Source organism: Molossus molossus, unplaced genomic scaffold, assembly GCF_014108415.1.
Source record: "Molossus molossus isolate mMolMol1 unplaced genomic scaffold, mMolMol1.p scaffold_m16_p_17, whole genome shotgun sequence".
Lineage (NCBI taxonomy): Eukaryota > Metazoa > Chordata > Mammalia > Chiroptera > Molossidae > Molossus > Molossus molossus.
The window spans coordinates 34886434-34903875 of NW_023425352.1; the positions used below are offsets into that span (position 1 = coordinate 34886434).

General features: G+C 47.4%; 1 protein-coding gene across 5 annotated transcripts in view; it reads left to right on the forward strand.

The window, feature by feature from the left end:
- The first annotated feature begins 306 nt into the window (after nucleotides 1-306).
- Nucleotides 307-17442, forward strand: part of SGMS1 (sphingomyelin synthase 1) — a 264910-nt gene continuing 247774 nt past the window's right edge. For 4 of the 5 annotated variants that reach the window (XM_036264653.1, XM_036264650.1, XM_036264648.1 and 1 more), the window contains exon 1: nucleotides 16859-17006. The gene's annotated coding sequence lies outside the window, so the exon portion shown is untranslated. Of the gene's footprint in view, nucleotides 462-16858; nucleotides 17007-17442 lie in introns of those variants that run through there. The other variant, XM_036264649.1, reaches the window with a different exon arrangement.

Consider the following 17442-nt stretch of genomic DNA (forward strand, 5'->3'; position numbering starts at 1 on the left):
GCTTACAGTGACCTAAAAGTAAAACAAAGGGGCCAAACTCCAGCTGCCCCTGGGTGCAGTATCTGGCCCGGGTGCCCCAGGTCCGGGGAAGAGCCCCCCACGGACACCGCCCACCCGCCCCGCCCTCCCGGCCGCCGCGAACACCCGGAGGAGCGGATTTGTGCCGCTCGGGAAGCCGGGCCGGCTCGGGCAGCGGACTGGGCATGCTCGGCAGCCCGGGAGGCTCGCGGTGGCAAGTCGGAAGCGTTCGCACCAGGGAGGCAGCGGTCGGGGCAGCGGCGGCTGCGGGCACGGACGCGAGCGGGAAGGGCCGGGGGAGGCGGCTTTCCCTTTGCGCCCGGCGAGCCGGCCCGAGAGCGCGATCCGGGTGCAGAGCCCCGACGCTGCCCTGCCCCGGATTTCGTTCTGCGGCGGGGGGCTCGGCGAGCGGAATTCCGGCGGCTGCCGCGACTCCGGTGCAAGTGAGTCGTGGGGCGTGGGGAGAAAGACGATTTCGGGGGTCGGCCGATCCGACACCCGCCTCACGGGCCTGGGCCTGACTCCCGGGAGCCGAGTGCTGGCAGCCGGGGGACGAGGGGGCGTGAGTACAGCCTGCACCGTGCCGCGCGCGTACCTGGCGGGCTCTTCCCCCGCGCTGCCGCTCTAGGGGGTGGGCGCGGGGGGGGGGGGGGGGGGGCGGTCCGGTGGCCCCGCGGCCGGGCTCCCGGAATCCGAGGGGGCGGGCCGCCTGGAGGGCTCCTGGTCCAAGTTGGGGCGGGGAGGAAGGCGGGGGCGTCAGTGGGCACCTTTTCAGAGGTGCTGCGTGCGGTCTGGAAGACTGCCTAATGTCCGAGTGGGGCGAGCGGACGGTGGCGGGGCCAAAGAAACGGGAAACGGGCTGCCTTTGGGCAGTGACCCGGCCAGGGTCCGGAGACCCGCAGGGACCGACCCCAAATCACGGCCCCACCCCCACGCCCCGGGCGGCGTCGTGACAGTTGGTACCTCCCGGCCAGATCACAGCCGGCCAGGCGCCCAGGGTTTTAGGATCCTCCCAACACCCCCCCCCCCCCCCCCGCCGCGGCCCCTCTATGCCCCTCTACAACATAGCAGGTGGGACCCCATTCCCTGAGGAGCAAGCTCCCCTCCACAGGACGCAAAACAGCCTTTAGGTAGGAGGAGGTTCTAAGACCCCGCTGGGCTGCCCCCGCTGGATGAGGGTATTTAGGGGGTAAGGCCTGGAGGACCCACGGGCGCAGCCTGGAACTGGACAGTCACTCTAGGACGCGACTCTCCCCATGAGTGAGGGTCTCCGCGATTCCGAGGAGCTTGTCAAGGGCAGAGCAGCGACAGTAGAGGCTGTGTCTCCCACCAAGATTCGGGTTGCAGCTTTTTTTGGTGGGCCCACTAGGTGTCCTGGGCCATCTAACGGATTCAGTCTGGCGCGTTCTGGTTAACGCTTGTTCCCCTCTTGGGAGTCGCGAGTAAAAATCGGGACAAGGGTTGACGTGGCTGGAAGGAGTGAAGAGCATCCATGCAGGTGCTTCTCAGATGTTTCTTTTCACCTTCAAACACTACAGACTTCCGCTGTACACGCTTATGAAACCCAGACTGAAGGCTGCTCTCTGAAAGGGAAGTTTATTTTTGTTATAGGGCCTGCCTACTATTTTAGCTCTCTTGACATTTACCTTCCTGGACCTTTAAAGCTGTTTGGACAGGTTATTTTGCTTTCAGATTTGGGGGTGTTTCTGGTTGGATGCCTGGATATGGAAATGCTAAGTGCCTGTCATGGTGTGCTGTGAACTCCCCACGCTTCCAGGCTCTGAGGGTTGAACATTCAGAGGGGACCGAGTGGGCAGAAAGAAAGGAGTGGGCTGGTGACGTAGCAACGGGATGGGAGTTGCCTAGGGCCGCCCAGACTTAACGGGGTTGGCAGCTGTTTTGGCCTGTTTCATTGGTCGCGGTGTAAGATGTCCACGGGAGAAGCCAGGAGGGGGATGGGTCCTTGCCTGGTCAGTGCTCCAAGGGAAGCCCAGGGATGTTTGGTGATTCAGCAGGTGGCAGCCTTCCAGCTCTGAAGCCTTGCCTTGTCCAAGCAAGCCAGCAAGCCAGTGGCATCAGCTTTGGGGGAACCTCCAGGAGCTAGCTGCCTTCTGCCTATCTATAGCAGCTCACTTTTCATATCTTGCTTTTTGATTAGGTCTGGAGGCCTTGGTTTTTTTGGGTTTCTTTACTGCTTCTCTTAAACTGTGTAGCATGGTTTTTAGTCTCCAGTTCTGAGACCTGCTGGATAGCGGGAGGTGGCAGCTGCCACCATGCACAGTTTAAGTAGTTAATTTTTCTGCAGAAAATGATACTGATATGCAAAGCAGAGAACTTGGTCTTTACTTCTTTTCTGCTTCAGACTAGAAATTTACATATTTAGTAAAATAGTAAGATGTATTTCTGCAACTCTTCAGTGCATTAAAAAAATTAATTTAAGGGATTGATTAATCTGACATTAAAGGGACACAGTTATTATAAATGTCTTATTTATTGGAGGATGTTTAGCATCTTATAAAGTGCCTAACTTGAAGATACTCAGTAAATGCTTATTCAACTGTAATTTAAAAATGTTTTCATAACAGAAGCTTGTCAGTAAGTTTTGACACTTAACCTTGTATGTTTGCTTACGTCAGGATTGCCTGTGATGACCATAAATGCTCGATTTTAGCTTGAAAACTCAACCTTTTTACTTTTTCCCCCTACTTTTCAAATTGTGGCAGATCCTGTACCTCAGCTGGAAAAACATAGGTGTGCTTTGCCAACATATCTCTTGAAAATCTAAAGGATTTAGCTCTCATTCTTTTTAAATAAAAAAACTAAAAAGTATGCCCGCTGCCTATCAAATATACTGATTAATAAAACTTTATTTTATACAGAGCATTTCAGGAAAACTCTAGAATTCCCAAATCTTTACCACCCAATGAAAAGTGCTACTGTCGAAAAGACAGAACAGTGTTTTGGTAATAAAAATTTCGGATTGTTTGCTCAAGGGGTGAGTAATCTCCCCAGTCATTGGGGAAGGTGTGAGTGTTTGGCCCACTCATTCTTCAGTATTTTACCTTAGCTGTTCTGCTCCTTCCTCCAATTGTTTAGCTATTTCTTCTTCCCCGAAAGACATGCATTCCTGGCATAGGCTTGCTTGCTTAAAGCTGCTGCCAGAAGGACCTGTTGTATTTTCTCACATAAATCCAGTCAGTGGGGATTTTTCTCTTCTTCTTGTCTCCTACACGTTCCCACCACTTTTAATGGTATACTGTTTGATGGCCATTGGAAAAAGCTGTGGCCAGTGTGCCCTTGTGGGCACATGACTAATTATAGATGGCTTTTTTTTTTTTTGTCTTTTTTTTGGATGGTAGCTATAGTCACAGTAGTCTGTTATATAAGACCTGTATGGCATTCATGGTCTTAAGGATTTTGGAGTTTCCGATAAAGGTTGTTGGTCGGAAATATAAATGGTCATTTATCATCTATCACATTCCAAGAATTTGGGCTGTGAAGTTTGTTACTTTAATACGTTACATAATCACCAGAGGAACATATTTTGGATCAGCCCCTTTGTATATGGGAGTTGGGAAGCAGTACTGGATGCAGGTGAGGGGAAGTGAAGAAAGGGGAAGGGCTAGTGGGCACAGGAAGATAGCTTGGTTTTGTAACTGAGACTTCTTGTTTCAGTAAAATGGAATTGAGTGGCTGATCAACAAGGGTGGCTCAGGCTCCACTGGAGTGCTCTGCTCTCCTCCCAAGTCCTCTTTATCTCCACAAATAACACACCACACACAGACACACACTGAAAAGAGACTCTGACACAAAGGTAGACAAACATCCCTTTGGCCAAAAGCCAAGCACCCCAACTTCTTTTTAAATACTAATATGTCAAAGAGGGAAACTCCAGGGCTCAGGAGCAGATGGACCCTGGGGGCCTGAAATCACCCCAAGCTTGTATTTCAAAAAGACCCCCCTTAGCCTGCAAAGCCCTAGGGATTTAACTGAAGTAACCAAGGTGTATTAATGCAGTAGAGTGGGCGTTTAGAGATAGCTTTGGTATTTGTTTCTTTGTTTTTGCTTAAGCAACAGAAATGGATTTTCTCACAATCATAGAGGCTGGAATCCCAAGATCAAGGTGCTAATAGAGTTGGCTTGTCGTGACCCTCTCTCCTTGGCTTGCAGATTGCTGCCTTCTTGCTGTGTCCTCACATGGCCTTTCCTCTGTGTACCTGAATCGCTGTGTCTGCCTCTTATAGGGACAAGAGCCCTGTTGGATTAGGTTCACCCATGTGATCTCATTTGACCTTAATTAGCTCTTAGAGGCCCATCTTCAAATGCAGACATATTCTAAGACAGAGAGGCTGGGTGGAGAAAGCCGGACTTGTTGGATTTATGAAATGCATGGAAGTGAGGGAGAGGGAAATTTGGGGGCCGGGAGAATGAAGGGATTGGATTGATACTGATTTAACGCTTACTAGGCACTGTATGACTGGCTACTAGAATGTCTACCTGGATGTCCCACAGGCACCTGCTAATCAGCAGGTCCCAAGTTGAACTCATTTCCCTCTTCTGTTGAGGGGTTGGTTAACATTCCTCAGGTTTGGGCACAAGATTCTCTCCCTGTGCAGTGCCCCTTTCTTCCCACTCCCATTCCCCTCTCCACCAGCGGAGCCTCCTCTCCTGTGTTGGATATATTCATGGGTATATCTATATATCTTTGTTAAATATGTGTGTGTTTTCAACTTACGTTAAGTGTTACTGTTCTATAGATTTCATTCGCTTTCTTTCTCACTCAGCATTAAAACTTTTTATTATGGAAAATTTCAGACATTCCTAAAAGTGAAAAGACTTTCATTCAACATTTTCTTTGTGAGATCTTTGTTAGTGTAGGTTTATCTGGTGCATCCTCTGACTGCTGCTTTGTACGGCTGGCCTGCTGTGCACCCAGTAGTTTTACTTACCCATTTTTTCTAGTGATGGCCACTTACCTTGCCTCCACTCCTGCTACTGGGAGCAAAGCTGTGGTGAAATTTCCTGTAGCGGTCTCCTAATGATGCTTGTGAGAATATCTCTGGGGTAGTGGTTCTCAAAGTGGTCCACACCCAGCAGCATCAGCATCACCTGGGAACTGTTGCAGATTCTCAGGCCACAAGCTAGACTTCCTGAATAGAAACCCTGAGGGCACATCCATCAGTTTGTGTTTTAACATGCCCAGCCTAGAGATTCTGATGCATGGGAAAGTCTAAGAACCTTTGCTCTAAGGGTATATACCTGGGAGTAGGATGGGTGGGTAAGAGAACAGGCACACCTGCTTTTACTAAACACTACCAAATTCTTTCCCAGTGCTGCTGATTTGGTTGACATCCCCACATCAGTGCATGAGGGTTTCTGATTCCTCACATCCTTACTTGTGGTTGATAGTAACTATCTTTCTAGTTTTACCTATATTTGATGGCTATAAAGTGGTATCTCATTTTAATGTGAGTTTATTAGTGAATTTGAGCATCTTTTAATATATTTGTTAGCTATTACAGTATCTTTGACCAATTTTAGTCTGTTTTTCTAATGTATTGATTTGCAGATGTTTCTTGCATATTCTAGATATAAATCCCATTCTACTATCTGTTAACTTTGTCAGTGGTAACTGTCAGAAATTTTTAGTTTGGATATACCCCAAATCCATTAGTTTTTTGCCTTATATTGCACTTTAGGATTCTTAAGATGCTCTTCCTTTCTCCAAGATTACAAAGATTCTCTATTTTTTTTTTTATCCTCACTGAGGACATTTTTGCATTTAATATCAGATAGAGCGGGAGGGAGAGAGGGAGAAAGAGAGAGAGAGACACCGACATGAGAGAGACACATTGAGTGGTTGCCACTCGCATGACCCCAGCTGGGGCCAGGGACAAATTGCCCTTAGTGGGAACCGAACCAGGTTTCTCTGGTCCGCGGGCTGACGCTCTAACGCTGAGCTAAACCGGCAAGGGCAAGATCCTCCCTCCCTCCCTCCCTCCCTCCCTCCCTCCCTCCCTCCCTCCCTCCCTTCCTTCCTTCCTTCCTTCCTTCCTTCCTTCCTTCCTTCCTTCCTTCCTTCCTTCCTTCCTTCCTTTTTTGTTAATCCTCACCCAAGGATATTTTTCCGTTGATTTTTAGATAGAGGGAGAGGGAGGGGGAGAGAGAGAGAGAAAAAGAGAAAAAGAGAGAAACATCAATATGACAGACACATTGATTGGTTGCCTCCTGCACAGCCCAGTGTTGGGGATTGAACCTACAACCCAGGTATGTGCCCTTGATAGAAATCGAACCTGCATCTTCTTGGTCCGAGGGCTGATGCTCTAACCACTGAGACAAATCAGCCAGTTCATTTAACCATTTTAAGTGTACAGTTCAGTGGCATTAAGTGCATTCACATTGCTGTGCAACCGTCACCTCTGTCCATCTCCAGAACTTTTCCCTCACCCGGCTGAAACTGTCCACACTAAACTAAACATTGATTTGGTCTGTTTTTGAGTTCTCTATTCTGTTCCGGTCATATCTGACTGTTTATATGCCAAGTTATTTTTATTATTATAGTTTTACAGTGTATCTAATATGCAGTGTGAGCTCCTCACTTGCTCTTCTTTTTCAGAACTTGGCTGTTTGTGGACCTTTGTTCTTCCGTATACATTTTGTGATGCTTGTCAAGTTTTCAACAGAGTCCTGGAAGTGTGGTTGGCATTGCATCGAGTGTATAATCCAGTACGGGGAGAATTGACACCTTTTCTGTGTTATTATTGGAATTCTTTCCATGGACGTGGTTGTCATTCCATCTTTTAAAAATGACTTTTTAATAGAGTTTAAAATTTTCTCTCGATAACATTTTTTACGAAGGTAATATGTTGTTTTGAGGAGAATTTGAGTCTGGGCTTTTTAGTCTGGATCTGAGAGGAAGGCAGGGTAAGGGCTTTGGGGGCAGATCTTGTTTCCGTCTTGGTTTTCCGTTCACCAGCCTTGAGTGACACTGGGCAAGGTACTCACCCTTTGTAGCCCCAGGTCCTTCCTAACACAAACTGAATCCCAACAGGCTTCCCTAGGAGGCTGCTGAGGGTTTAAATGAGATAGTGTGGGAGAGGCATGGAGTGCCGCTCTTGAAACAGTTGCTGTTCAGTGGATGTTGGTGTAATACCTTCCCGAAGGCTGGCTTTGAATAGCATCAACTTCATACTTTTATTCTGCTTCTTAGGGATTGATAACAAAGCAGTGTCAGAAAGGCAAAGCGAATAAGCCACTCAATTAACCGTGTAACACTCTCTGAGTCTACACGTGTACCCTGTGCTCTGACCTAGTTTTGTGGAGCTTCACAGGAAGCATAGGTAATTCTAAAGAATTTTACAGTCCAGTGGGGAAGAAAAGACATGTATGAGAAACAGTTAGAGAACTCTGGGTGACAGATGGTGTATAATTAGGGGTTAAGTGGTGTGATGTCAGGGGAGTTGTGAGAGAAATGCTGCTCTGTGAGAGTTCTGACTTGCTTTGGGTAGAATTAGATTAGGGGAGGGGAGGGACTGGTGAAGTTAGCATTTCTGCCAGGGTTTGAGGGCCTAGTGTTGAACTTTGTGACAGTGGATTTTGTCCCTAAATTTAAGTGCTTTGGCATCAATGATGACAAGTGGCTAATAGATGCCTAGATAACTAGTAGCTGTCTGTCACGTAGTACACTGGTGAAGAGCACTGACCCTGGAGCTAGATGGGGTTCAGATTTTGGCATTACCATTTAGGAACTGTGGGACTTAGGCAAGTTAGGTAAACCCTTTGCACCTAACTCTCTAGGGAGGGTGCAGTAATAGCAGGTACTCACAGGACGCTTGGGAGAACTACATAAATTAACATTTGTCAGGCAGTTCCTGGCACTAGGTAATCACAATATAGATGTTAGCTTTTCTTATGACTGCTCTTGTTAATATTCATTGTGTTTCTCGTCAGCACTGGTTTAGAAACCAGATTGTGGGTTGGCCAGATGAGTTAAAGCGGCAAAGGGGGTTTATGAGGTCTTATTCCTGCTACTCAGGAATGTGAGGTCTTATGCCCCGGAGTTGGATGGCTTTTGCCCAGAAAGACCTGTTGGAGGCACAGTCCCGTAGAGTGGGCTTTCTCTGCACATTGCTGGGCACGTGGTAGGTGCTCAGGTTGTAGACTGAACAATTAAATGCTTGATAGATAGTGGGCCATGTGCTGTCCCTGTCGGTCCTGGAGGCCCCGGGTCAGGGATCTGGAAGGACTGGTTGCAGAGGTCAGGTGGTTAGCATGCGGGAAGCAAGCTTTATTTTGCTGTATTCCTACTTCTGAGTAGGCAAAGATCTAATCATAGGATTCACAATTGTTGAGGGCTAACTACCTGCAAAGCACTAAGCCCTTGACTCTTGTGACATTCTTAGGGGATGGATATCATTACCCCCTTTTTAGAGCTGAGGAGAGTGGTGCATAAGTAATTTACCCAACAAAGTAGGAATTTAGCATTTGGGGCCTTTGCCAGTTGGCAAAAATTATCAGAGTAGGTGCTGTTGGTGGAGAGAAATAATTTATGTAAAGCGTTGTAAAACACTGGGTAGCCCAGCAGGGCATTCCCATGACCTTGGAGGTTTATCAACCTAAGCTGGTGGTTCTCAAATTTCAGCACGTATCACAATCACCTGGAGGCTTGTGACAAACACCTTGTGCTGGACACACCCCCACCAGAGTTTCTGAGGCAAGTAGGTTGGGGAGGGGCCCCTGACTCCTCTAACCTGTGCCCTGATGCTGCTGGTCTGGAGACCACTCAGAACCACTGCCATAGCAATGCCCACGTTAGTGAGGAGCAGCTGCTCCCACTTCTGGTCACAGTCAGGTGAGATGATTTCAGATTCAGAAATTTAAAATATTTTCCACATGAAATAAAACTGAACTCACATGGTCCTGTTTAGCTAGGCCAGCAGAGGAATGTCTGGGCCAGTTCAGGGTAGAAGTTTGCTTTCCAGCCCTACCTGTGTTTCCAACGTGGCTAAAATGGATGATAATCCAGGGTCGAGAGAAAATTTGGAATGCAAGTCAAAACTCATTAGAAGCACCAAGTGCTACCTGGTGCATCTCATCCCAGGAAGATGCCCTGGTTTGTTGTCATTTTGTTGTTTTTCACCCTCCCCACTAACGGCCATAGGCACCAAAAAGCTTTGAGTCCACCCTTTATGCCTTTCGGAAGATTTAGGCTCAGAGAAATTAAAAGTGTATGAAGACACATAGTCTGACAGGGGAGAGGCAGAAGAGAATCTTATTTGACTGGGTTAATTGTAATAGAAAAGTGTCTGCAGGAAGGCACTTAAAAAAAAAGCAGCAAAGCACAGGGCTGTGCACCGTCTCGAGCTGTGGTGAGGCGGAGTGGCCAGCGTGCCCAAGCCTAGCGTGGTGCCCACGCACAGGAAGCCCTCGGGTGCGAACTGCTGCTGTCCTAGCACACGCCTTCTGTTTTGCAGTTGAGGCTGCATTTCTCTCTTCTTAACAATGTTGCACATAAAACTCGAATGAGAAAATTTTAGAATTGAAAGTTTTCATCGGTAATCGGGACTTAGAATTCACTCAGAGGAGAACTTACAAGAAAATTTTATTTGGGAAGAAAGTTTGGTGTCTCCTGCGACCCTAGAAGCCTGTGACCCTAGCAGCCAGGAAGAGCTCTTTTGCTTGGTCGGGGTGTGTGGTGGGGCAGAGGAAATGGGGTTGCTAAGGAGAGACTGGGGGGGCCAGAGAGGCCTGTTCACATATGCAGATGTTCTCTAGTCTGGTCTTTTTTTTTTTTAAATACTCACCTGAGGATATTTTTCTATCCATCCCCAGACAGAGTGGGAGGGAGAGAGGGAAAAAGGGAGAGAGGAAGAGAGGGAGAGAGAAACATCAATGTGAGAGAGACTCATCAATCGGTTGCTGCCCGTATGACTCTGACCAGGGCCGGGTCTGCAACGAGGTACATGCCCTTGACTGGAATCGAACCCATGACTCATTGGTCTGTGGGCCAATGTTCCAACCACTGAGCCAAACTGGTCAGGGCCAGTCTGATCTTTTTATATCCTGGGTTTTACAATGGCATAAACATGTGCTAAGGGTCTGCTATAGGCTAGAGCACCCTGTTAAGCTTTGAGATACAGAGATGAGTGAGATGGGTCCTTAAAGGCTTAGTGGGGGGAGGTGGTAGATGGACATGTCCACAGATAAATGCCATCACCAAGGACTGAGTGCAGTATGGTAGCTACACCCCGAATCCGGGAGCAGGGGGCTGGGCGGAGGAGCAGAAGGTCGCCTGCTCATGTTCCTTGCGTAACTGTACATGTGCCAAGGGAAATGATACCATAGGTTACTATAGCTGGAACTGGAAGTGGTCTTTTTTTTTTGGGTTTCCATTTTTAGTGAGGTAACTCCCACAACAGAGAGGAGACTAGGAAGATGTGTGCTGTGAGTGGTCAGCCAGCAGAGGGGAATTGGGAACTGGAACTGTATTTCAAAACCACCGTAGGAAGTCGTAGGGAGCACTTGACAGTTTACTTTCTTTGTCTTTAAAAATTGTTGCCAAATTTTAGCTACGTCCTAGGAATATAAAACCTAATTTTCTACCTTTAAGGTAAAGCAGCTTTTTTTTTTTTTTTTTTTTTTTGCATTTATCTTTCAGATAGAACCGGAGGGAGAGAGGGAGGAAGAGAGAGAGAGAAACATTGATGCAAGAGAAATACATTGAGTGGTTGCTACCCACATGACCCCAACCAGGGCCGGGGACAAACTGCAACCGAGGTACGCGTCCTTAGCGGGAACCGAACCCGGGACTCTCTGGTCTGTGGGCCGATGCTGAGCCAATCCGGCCAGGGCTAAATCAGCTTTTTAAAGAGAGATTTTGTTAAAAGCAAGGTTTTAGGTTATTATTCTTCAATTTCTGGCAAGTGCTAATTCCCCTTACAATTTTGTTTTCAGTGGTTTGCTTTGTCATTTTCTTTGTCCTCTCTTTAACTTCTTTCCCCCTTTTCTCCTTCCTTTCCCCTTCCCCTTTCCTTTCCTTAATACTTTTACAAACAACATGCAAGCTAAGGTATACGTGACAAGCATTGACCTTGGCCACCTTGGTCTCTGAGTTTGGATTTGCTGACCCCTAGCTGCCTAGTCCCCAGACTCCATGAATCCTGTGACTGTGAGACACCTGACGAGAGTCTCTCATGAGCTCCATGTCATCAGTCGTTTATTATCCTGTTAATAAAAACGTATCTTCCTTCCCCAGTCCCATTTGGATGGGTGTACAAACCCCTTTATAGAAAGAGCAATGAGTGGTTGATTCTTCACCGTTCGTATTTTCCGCGTGATGATCGATGCTGCTCCTGGCAGGCGAGCTCCGTTAGTGGTGTAAAATGTCAGTCTTTTGCAAGTTTCATTCAGGCATACCGTGTGAATCATGAAGGCTGTTGTAACTAACGTTACAAAGACAAAGTATATAAAGACAAAGTATAAGGGATGTGGGGATTACTCTCAGGTTATGGGGTGGGGGCTCCACAGCTGAGCCAGGTGGATGGATGATGCTCAAGGCAGGAACGGAGCTCCCGAGTCGCAGGTTTAGTGAAGGCTGAGGAAAGAAGGAAAAGGTCCTGTGGGCAGGGTGGTGGGGACAGACCTCAAGAACACTATCCCCTAAGGAGGAGGGGAGGGTTGGCTGAAGGGGCCCCCCCTCGCAGTGGTGGTAGAGGCTGGACAAGTCAGGAAGAGGAGACATAGCAGCTGACGGGATGCTGGGAACATTTCCCCTCCTGAGAATCCCAGGCTGACAGTTTGGGCAGATGTCTGAAAAGGGGCTGGAGGTGTGGATGTTCCTGGGGCCCAAAGAGAAGAGGGGTTCCCTTGTTCTGAGAAGGCTCGAGGGGAGAGAGAAATGTGAGGACACGCGGGGCAGTGGCTGGTGACAGTGCACAGACAGTTGGAGAGGAGAGGAGAGCTGCATTGGCGAGCTGGAGGGGAAGCCACCGGACTGGAAGGGTGTTGGGGAAAACCCTGCGTGGGAGAATCCACGGCCTCCGCCCGGGCCAGGCTGCCTTGGTAACCTGAGATTAGGAGGGAGCAAGTGGGGACAGGTGTGACTGTCTTTCTAGGACATTGGCTTTTTCTCATGTGAAATAGGAATAATAAATACTCGATCACAGTGTTGTCAAGTGAAAACCCTTGGCATGTGCCTGCGGCAGTGCAGGGCAGCATCCGCCGTTGTTGAGGTGACCTTGGGAAGTGGCGGCCGAAGGTGACCCAGAGATGCCCTGTTTGATGGGGTGGGAGTGCTGGTTCCCTTTCTGATCACTCAAGGGCATGTTGGCCATTCACTTGACTAGAGGCACCCTGAGTGAGACAAGGAGTTAGTGCACTGGGACTGTCCGTCTGAACCCACCTTTGTGGCCATGTGTTGTTGAGATTGTCACCATGTAGACTGTAGTCCTTCTCTTGTGTTTCTCCCCAATCCCAGAGCCTGTCCCTGTTCCCCCTGGCTGTTCGTTCACTCTCCTCGCCCTCAGATCCCCGGTGCATGGAGTGTCTCATGTATGTCCTTGCTCTGTGGAAGCCTAAATTTTCTAAACCATTGGGACCCGCAGCCTTGGCTTGGACGAGGCTGAGAGTACAGTATAGGTGGGAAACAAGCAAAGGTTTCGCCTGCATGGAGTTTTCTGGTAATGGGACAGATAACAATAATCAAGTCAGTGATAAGTAGCATGCCAGGCAGTCAGGAGGCAGAGTCTCACGCTGCCTCCTAAGGGCTCTGCCACCCATTCACAAGGCCGGTAATTTGACATTTGCTTTATTGCTGCTGTTGGAGCAGTGACACCTGAGCTACTCTGAAAGGCTCTACGAAGGTACTGGCAGTTGGCTGGGCAGAGTTCCAGGTTCCATAGAGCCCTGAACACGGCCCGTTTTCCCTTCCCTTTGATTTTACAAACAGAGAACACTTAGGAATCTCTCAAGCCTCCTTATGGCCATTTGTTTGAAGGCATTATCAGTGGCCTAGGCGTTCTTATTGGGGTCCTTGGATGGATTTCATGAGGCCACTGAATCAAATTTATCATTTTAGGTATGTGCATTTTCCTGGCAAGAGTGTTTAGAACTTTCATTAAAATCACTTGGAAGATCTTGGAAAGGTTCATTTTTATGAAAGTGGATACAACATTAAAATTGTGCCATTGAGGCTCATTATCGCTGTGTTTCCATTCTTGAGAGGACTACCGAGCAGTGACTGCCTCAGGGCAGGAGGCAGACACACACACAGAGCCTCATTGCAGTTCTCAGGGACTGGTGTTTATGTCTTATGGGTGGGACAGGTTCAGCTGTTCCTCTGAGGAAGTAAGAGAAGCAGAATGACACAGCTGGCATCATGGAAGACCAAGGAGCTTAGTGGGAGAAGGGAGGGGGTGGCAGGTGTGATGCTACACTGTGGTTTTGTTCTCCACTAAGCAAGAAAAGGAGGCTGAGCTCTGGGAGGAGAGCAGAAGACCACTGAGCAGATGCTGCTTCTCAGATTTCTGGGTCTGATGGGCACCAAAATAGGTCTGCAGAGGACAGTTAAGGGCTTTGGTTGCTGATGCCAAAGAAACCTATTTTAGGAGCTTCTGCTTGCAAAGTCCACAGCAGTTTACCTGAATAATAAAGGTAATGTCAGTTGTCTTTCATGATAAGGGTCTGGAGGGTAGCTTTTAAGAGGGATGGCATAGATATGCACACACTATTTGATCCAGTAATTCTACTTCTGGGAGTTTATTTGAAGAAATAATTAAGACCATTATTCATCCCATGGTGAAAAGTTAGAAAGCTAAATCCAGTAACAGGAGATGAATTAAAATGTGTACACTGCACAGTGGAATACTAGGCAACACTTAAAAACCACATCTAGAAGAACACTCATATAGAACATTCTTCTAAAAATATTGTTATGTGCAAAAAGATATGTTTTTCTTTAATTTATTGATTTCTGTGTGTGTGTGTGTGTGTGAGAGAGAGAGAGAGAGAGAGAGAGAGAGAGAGAGAGAGAGAAATGTCAGTTTGCTGTTCCACTGATTTATGCATTCATTGGTTGACTCTTGTATGTGCCCTGATGGATCGAACCTGCATCCGTCATGTATTGGGATAATGCTCTCACTAATTGAGCTACCTGGCCAGGGCTGTACTGCTTTTGTTAAAAAAAACAACAAAAGAACGATTTAAGGTATAGTGGTTGGGGGCCTCGTAGCAGCCACGCCCCCTGCTGGGGACTGGTGACATAGTGATGAACTAGGCAGCCATGGTTCCTGCCTTTAACACGCTTATAGTCTACAAGGGGCCATATTGAGTTTCTCATAAAAAGTTTTACAGGTACTTATAGGAGGATTACAAATAGAATGACCCTTTAACAGGCAGTTTAATCTTCTGTGAGGTCTGATCAGGATTCTCTGTATGCCTGCTGTTAGCTACCTCCCTGACCTGAAGTTACAGATGCTCTGGAAGTCGTAAGGAAGTCATTAAGGTGTCGAACTGTCTTCCTTTCTCCCAGCTCAGTGCAAGACTCTGTGTGGAAAGGGGTGCTGGCAGCACAGTTGTTTCAGGACTAGGGGAGCTTCTGTGCTTTGGCCTGTAGTTGTCACTGGCCTCATCACCCGCTCCCCCGGAATTGCCTCTTGTCGTTCACGTCACCTCTCTGGGGCCTCGTGTTGTTCTGAGCTTTGGGCCTCTGACTTACTTGTGTTTGTAGCCATGTGGAGCAGTGCTTTAGTCTTAGAAGTGATCTGGTTTAAATCCCTTGTTGGAGCCCGGCAAGGCCTGAATTGGAATCTGGACGTCCTGATTTTCCGTGGGCATCTTTTCCACTAGGTACAGCTGTGGCCTCTCCCAGTCACTGCGGATATGGCTCTTCTAGGCAGATATGTTTGAAAACTAGTAGGCATTTCAAATCAGTGACCCCCATAAAGCTGCCTTAAAGATTAATTCCCTCCAAAGCAAAGCAGACTTCTTGAGGAAGAAGAAATGAATGACTGTCTTTGGTAGTGTGGCCACCTGTCATGGGGTTGAGATAAAGTAGAATGCTGTTGGCACCATGTGGCAAGTTAAAGTGCTGCGTTCTTTGCTAAACTTGGTGCACTCCCATTATGTGCCAGGCTGTGTCAGGCTCTCAGGTCCCAAGAGGAAGGAGCTGCGGGCTCTGTCCTGAAGAGTGACACTCCAGAGGCGGCCTGATGCCAGGGCAGTGTGATAGAATGGTCTGTCCTGGTGACTGCGACTCAAGGAATTTGGGCGGAAATGTTCATGGAGGCATTTACTGGGGAGAGCAGGTTTGAGCTGGACATTGATAAGGGATAGGATGGCCAGGGCACCCCTGACATCAGGGTCTGTGAACAGCGAACTTGGCGTTGGGCAGCGTATAGCCTGTGCTGACTGTTCAAGGCTGCTGTGCATTTGCCTTTCAACCTGTTTGGTCTTGTATTTATTTATTTTTATTTTATTTTTTTTATCCTCACCTGAGGACATTTTTCCATGTTTTGTTCAGATAGAGTGGGAGGGAGACAGAGAGAGAAACATTGATGTGAGAGAGACACATCGAGTGGCTGCCACCCGCACGACCCAACCAGGACTGGGGACAAACTGCAACCAAGGTACATGCCCTCAGCGGAAACCGAACCCGGGTCTCTCCAGACCGCAGGCCTACACTCTAACCGCTGAGCCAAACCGGCCAGGGCAACCTGTTTGGTCTTTTAGAAAAACGTTTTTTTCTTCTCCTGTACACCCCCTTTCGCTCTTACCCCTTCCTCCATTTCTCCCCTACTCCTCTTCCTCTATATAGAAAATATACAAGTGAAAAGATTGCCATTCATAATCTTATTACCCATAGGTAACCACTGTTATTTTGGTATGTATCCTTCTAATCTTTTCTCTATAAATATTTTGACCAAATTCTGAAAGATGGAATGCTAAACGGAGTAGTATTGCCAAAGCTAAATTTCACTGTTCTAGAATCGACTTCTGGGATACAACTCTAAATCTGAAGTTCTACAAAACTTACTATAGTGTTACTGACATTATAATAGAGTTTGCATTGTGGTACAGAAACTTAATTGTTAGCACATTCGATCAGTGCAGTGAACATTTGTGGTGCTGGGTAGTGACTTTCAGCTGAGGTGGGGGAGGGAGGAGCAGGCTCTTATTTATTTATTTAGTTTTTGAATTATTTTTGCCAACTGTCAATATAAAACACTGTAAGTGGTAGTTTGTCTCCAGCTTATTAAACTTTTGTCAAATAAATGGCTTCTCTCCCCTTTAACTCTTGGAACTAAAGATTTCCTTGGTGATGATACGGTTTCATTGAGGTGACCCCTCAGCCCAGCTTTGTGCAGTGCTTGAATGGGGATAGATCTGAATGATCTCCGAAGCAGAAGTAAGGTTGTTGCTCAGCTACGATTTTTTCCCTGATGTTTTTGCATCCGATCGCTGCTTCTCACAACCAGTTGAGAGAAAATGAGCCTTGTCTCTGGAAGTGTGGCAGCAAGCAGGTAATGAGCTCTCAAGATAACAGAGCTGTGTTCCAAATCTCCATCTGCATCTCGGCTTTCACTGCCTGCTCACCAGTTTCAGCATATGTCCCGGAGAAGAGTGATAGGAGGATCTTTACTGATGTGATATGGGAGAAATGTCTGCTCTCTCGAGGCACCTCCATTTCTAACAATTGACTTCTTTCCCCAAGTAACCGCTAGTTGTTAGCGTGCTCCTCAGCATTGTTAGTCTGCATGCTCAGTCGATGCTGCTATCTGCGGAGTACAATGTTTGCTTTTACTTCAGCCACCTTTTCAAATATGTGGTAACTAGCCACCCCATCCCGTCTTTGGACATATCAGGTACGCGGCAAGATCCCTTGGACGTCACATAGGAGTGCCACCCTTGGGCCCTGTGGGGAGAAGATTTTTATTCTAAGACACATCTGGAATGCTCACCAATTTTTGGAAGTGAATCTTCAGCTGTTACTGGTAAATATTTGAGTGATGTGCCTGTTCGTATTGCTGATGTTGCCATGCTGCTGTGGTGCATCATTGATCATGTGCCAGTTCGAGGAGACCAGAAATGACAGCATTCTGGGCTTGGCCTTTCAGATGGAAACCGATGATTGGATTTTGGCCCCGTTTGGAAACTGAAGGCAGTTTTGGTGGATCCTTAAGTATATATAGAGCTGTATATTTTATTTGTATGGGTTTAAGAAAGAGAATATTTCTAAGATATGACTGAGAATGTTTTGAATTGAATCTTTTATTTATTTATTTATTTTTAATCCTCACTTGAGGATATTTTCTCAAGTATCTTCAGATAGAGTGGGAGGGGGGGAGAGAGAGGGAGAGAGAAACATTGATGTGAGAGGGACACCTCGACTGGTTGCCTCCCGCATGACAAGGCACAACCGAGGTATGT